Below are 5,029 nucleotides of genomic sequence, written 5' to 3' on the forward strand. Positions count from 1 at the left end.
AACCTTATTAATATTCAAGATTAATCCTTCATATATCCCATTATAGGTTTAAAACAAAAGGTAAGTTTATTAAATTGTAGAACTTGTAATTAGTGTCCCGTTACCGAGAAACACCACAATATGTAATTCATCACGGTGAACATGTGTTTCACCCAAATAATAAGTAACAATAACAATAACGAATAGAGATCATAAGCAAATCTTGGATTCGGCCTCAAGGACTTGTCTAATTTCTCAAGCCTTTTCTATGACGAAGGTTTGCCACAGATGAAGGACCTCCGGCCAGCTTGATCAAACTTAAATTCAGGGGCATGATTTTTAGCAACATGATTTTGAGGTCCATTTGTTAACAAGTGTGATAGAATGCCCATGGCATGAGATTGCTGCGAAATGATGCCATCAGTGGACGGGTTTTCCGACAAGATAATTCCATATCCATCATCGTAGGAACTCATCCCGTCCGCCAAAAGCTGCCACACTAAACCACCACCAACCGTACCTCCACTCTTTGCCTCCATATAAATGTTTCTATAAACGGCATTCATGTACGAATCTCTTTTGTTAATGTTGATGTTGTAATCTGGATCTTTGCTTGCCTTTCCAAACTCGGCTATCACCAATGGCTTCTTCAGGACAGTTCTTGAATCTTCGTAGTGACTTGACATCCATTGTTGCATAAATGCCATTTGCAAATCCTCACATTGTGCAGATAACCTACAGTTGAGTAAGACATAAGGTAAATTTACCCTCTTGCATATATGGATAATTAGTTAATTGTCATGTGTACTTATTAATAATTACCATTGATCTGGATAGGCATGTATGGTGGCGAAATCGATCTCCTTAACAAGATTGCTACTGATGAAATCAGTTCCAACTTGGTATCCGGGGTTCATTTGTTTTCGTTCGGGCATTGTATCTCCATAAAACCCTTCCATCCCAACCTCCAACAAATGATGTTGATCTAGTGACTTAACAAACACAGCCATTTCTTGAACCCAATCCTAAACAAAAACATAAGTTCAGAATCATATATTGATTCTTCGTACGTATTTAACCATTCATGCAACTAAAATTATAACTACAATATTCACTCACATTAACCATTTGTCCCGAGTAATCTACTTGACAACGGGGTTCATTTATGAGTTCCCATGCCATTATTGTAGTGTCATCGCTGTAAGGGATTTTAGTAATTGTATTGATTCTTGTAATAACTCTCTGCAGTCATAATTGTATATATAAGTCACTACAAAAACATATTTGGATCTTTCATTAAACATAAACTTTAATTGTGTTCTTACTTCAACATGGTTCTTGTAATACCCTTTAACTGTAGGGTTCGTGTAGAAATCATCATCGCTAATGTTCTGAACACCCGAGCTTCTAGCCCAATCAACATATTGCGGTCTCCCTCCAAAGTCTTAGTAATTGTTAACAAAACTTAATATCAACCGAACACCGTATTTTCTTGCTTCCGAGACCACACAATCCAATCCCTGTGTATAAATTAAGAACCACATCTTTCGTTAGTAAAAAAGTCTTTCGATACTAATACTATGCTAACAAAATAAAAGATGATCGGTACCTGAAATACACGTTCATTGTATACTCCTGGTGAAATCTGTAAAGCTTTATCATCAGAACCATCTGTGAAAGCCCATGTGCGACACACCGAAAGACCAGCATCTGCAGCGTCATGTAGGACTTGGCTTACTTTGTTCCTCTGGCTTGGATCGGTGGCTACATTCATCATCCAATACGCATTAAACCCATTGAATAGAAAAGGTGTTCCGTTGATAGCAAAGTTAGCTCCATTGATTTGAAAAAAGCCAGCTTCTTCACCGACGTTAACTTTAGCTTCACAGATGCATGAACTAAAAAGAGACAAGCATAGAATAGAAGCAAGAACAATAACACTTTGTGAAAGATGACTAGCTTTGATGTGAGTAGCCATTGTTGTTGTTGTTGGTGTAGGATTTGAATGCATGAGATGTTCGGAAACGATGGTATTTATAATTGGGTTTGGATAAGGAAGTTTGCTAAATATAGAAATAAAGTTAATATATTGGAAGAAGCTGAAGAGAACACTACTTGAGACGTATTTTGGTTGAAGATGGCCACTATGGTAGTTATAATAAAAATATAAATACTGAAGAAACGTGGATCTACTCGCTGGTAGCAGATCTACTTTCCTCGGGTGTGATTATACTATTTCACCGATGGTTCTTCTGGATCTGTGTTCTTCCACCTACAAAATGAACAGCGCCGTTACTTACCCCTCAGAAAGGGACAGAGGGGTCCTCTTTGGGGTAACCCTCCGGCGTGAGAATCAGTATATTGTGGAGAAGATGATAATGTGTGAGTAAGGGAATCTCAAGAGTATTTCTTAATAGCTGAATACCCTCTGATTGTGAGACTGTGTGTTTGTATGTAACTGACTGTGAGTGAATGTAATTCAATATGATTGAATGTGATATCACTGCCTGTAACTGTCAATGATTGAGTATGAATCCGTCATCAAAGTGGAGTTGATGCTGTATTTATAGTGCTAGGGTTTCCACTGGTTGGGCTCAACTTCGTTGGCCTCCTCCAATCGCACTGCGCCACGTGTCCTCTGGGACACCTGGCGCTTTCTCGTTGGTTGTAATCACGTGGTAGCACATGTGTCATGCTGGGTTGTCAACCTTTCATTTGGCAGCTGTCAACATCAGCATATTCTTACTCCTTAAAAAGATGCCTTCTGGAAGGTTGTCTGACGTGCACAATCAAGGTTGCCCTAATCCTGATTTGGATAAGGACGAGGTCGATTATGTGCATGTGTGATATGCGCCAATCCTGAGGATGCGCGAGGTCTTCTCTTTATTCTCACGCGCAGATATTTCATGCGCAGATGTGATATGCACGAGCATGTGATATGCGCCGCGCGCTGATGCGCCGCGCGCATATGTGATGCGCTAGCATATGTGTGCCTGGGCAGATGTGGTATGCACGAGCATGTGATATGCGCCGCGCGCTGATGCGCCGCGCGCATATGTGATGCGCGAGCATATGTGTGCCTGGGCATATGATGCCTGAGCATGTTTTGTATGCGCCATGCGCATAGGTTTTGGCTTTGTGCCTTCATAATGTCTTTATCTTGTGGGTTGACTCGCCTTGCTCGGTGCTGAGGCGGGTACATACCTCTTCAAGCCCCCCCAGTCTAATGTGTGTCTTATCTGGCGCGCGCGCGGTAAGATAGATATTAGACTTACTGATTTGGCCTGTTAAAGGGGTTTTGTCGTTTTCCTGGTTTTTTCCATCGTTGCGCGAAGTTCTATCCATTTGGTTGAAACGAAGGGTCCAAACACGTGGTTGGTTGGTGGTGACGTGCGCCGTAAACGTGTCAGACGTTTCGTGTGCTCGAGGTGCTACAGTTGCCTTTCATGTCCCCTCGCACAGCTGTCTGGAACACGTGTCGCGCTCGCATTGGTTTGCACCTGCGAGTGGGGGCGCGATTCTGCTCCGTGGCAGGTCGGTTACATTTTTATGTCCCCTCAACAGTGTTAGGGACACGTGCCGCGCCCTCGTTGGCTTGCACCTGCGAGTGGGGGCGTGTGAAATCCGATCAGTTGCCACATTTCTCTCTCCTGGGCCTATAAAAGCAGGCCCTTAGGAAATTTTTATCTTCATCTTCATTGTTGCTAATTTTCGAGTTTCTGCCTTTCATATTCTGAATTGAGTGTTTTCATCGTTTCGAAACTTCTATTATTTGCTGCTGCAGTTGTATGTCTGATAGTTCAGACTCGTCTAGCCCCTCAATCACCTCTATTGCCTCTCGAAGACGCCGTGTGAAATCTGTGGTGATGTCGACATTGAAGCAAAAGGGGAAGGGGAAGAAGGTTGTTGAGACCACATCGGAGGAAGTAGGGAGGACCAAGGCCACCAAAAGGTGGAATGAAATCCCCTGCAAATTGAGGCAGGCCGATCTCGACAGCCTCATCGCCTCTCAGGGTTTTCCCACCCTGTTTGGCTGCATGTTGCCTGAGGCCGGGCAAACGGCGGCGGACCCGCCTGCCGGCTATATATCCCTATATAGCCACTTTTTCACCCACTGCAACCTTCGTCTCCCGATGACAAGGTTTGTAGGCGCGGTGTTACGTTTTTTCGGGATTCATATATCCCAAGTCCATCCGTTTGGACTTGTGCGCATGACTCATTTCGAGTTCATGTGCAAATCACAGCGCGAGGAGCCCACCCCTCGGCGCTTTCAATTTTTTTACAAGCCCAAGATCCAAGATTCTTGGATCTCCTTTATTCCTCGCAGTCAGAAGGTTAAGTGCAGCACCGTGTCATTCAAGAGCCTTCATGACTGGTCTGAGAGGTTCTTCTACATCAGGGCTGGTGTAATCCCCATCCGCATGACGATGCGCGCGATCGATTCTGCGCCCGCGGATGCGGATGTTATTAAGAACCCAACCGGCGGCTGGGTTAAGAAACTGACCGCCGAACCATCCCCCGCCAAGAAAATTCGCGAGGAGGCGCTGGTGGGAGTCGGCATGAGTAGGTTGTGGGCCGACAGCGCGCTCGAGCTCGTTATCCAAGTCGACGGGTTGTGTAAGTTTATTTCATTGCTTTATTTCTTTTTCTGCGCGAATATAATTCTTTTGCTGATATCACTTGACTTGTTTTTGCGCAGTCACCAAGGATTATATCCACGCCGCTTATGATGATCAAGTGGAGGGTGGCTCCGTCGCGCTTGGCGCTGGGGAGGTTGGTTTCCCAGATCGCTTCGATGACATATTCATCCCAGTGGATCTGGAATTTGACTTTGATAGTGACGCGCCTGGTAAGCCTTCGCACTTATGCTTATTCCTTTAGAATACCAAAGTTTATTAACAGTTGTGTTGCTTGTATTTGCAGATGCGCTCGAAAACTACGAGCTGGAGCTCGCGGAGGAGGAGGAGGAGGAAGAGGAGGCGCCCCTACTAAAACGCAAAGCTAAGGGGAAATCTGGCGCAGGGGCCAGTAAGAAACAGAAGAAAGATGA

The 5,029-nt window shown here is 44.3% G+C and overlaps 1 pseudogene; it reads right to left on the reverse strand.

Moving 5' to 3' along the window:
- Positions 1 to 245: 245 nt before the first annotated feature.
- On the reverse strand, positions 246 to 2,130 carry LOC143562859 (mannan endo-1,4-beta-mannosidase 5-like; annotated as a pseudogene).
- Positions 2,131 to 5,029: the final 2,899 nt, after the last annotated feature.

This window comes from Bidens hawaiensis, unplaced genomic scaffold (assembly GCF_021521415.1).
Source record: "Bidens hawaiensis isolate Kalapana, Puna unplaced genomic scaffold, B.hawaiensis_p1.1 tig00021180_1, whole genome shotgun sequence".
NCBI lineage: Eukaryota > Viridiplantae > Streptophyta > Magnoliopsida > Asterales > Asteraceae > Bidens > Bidens hawaiensis.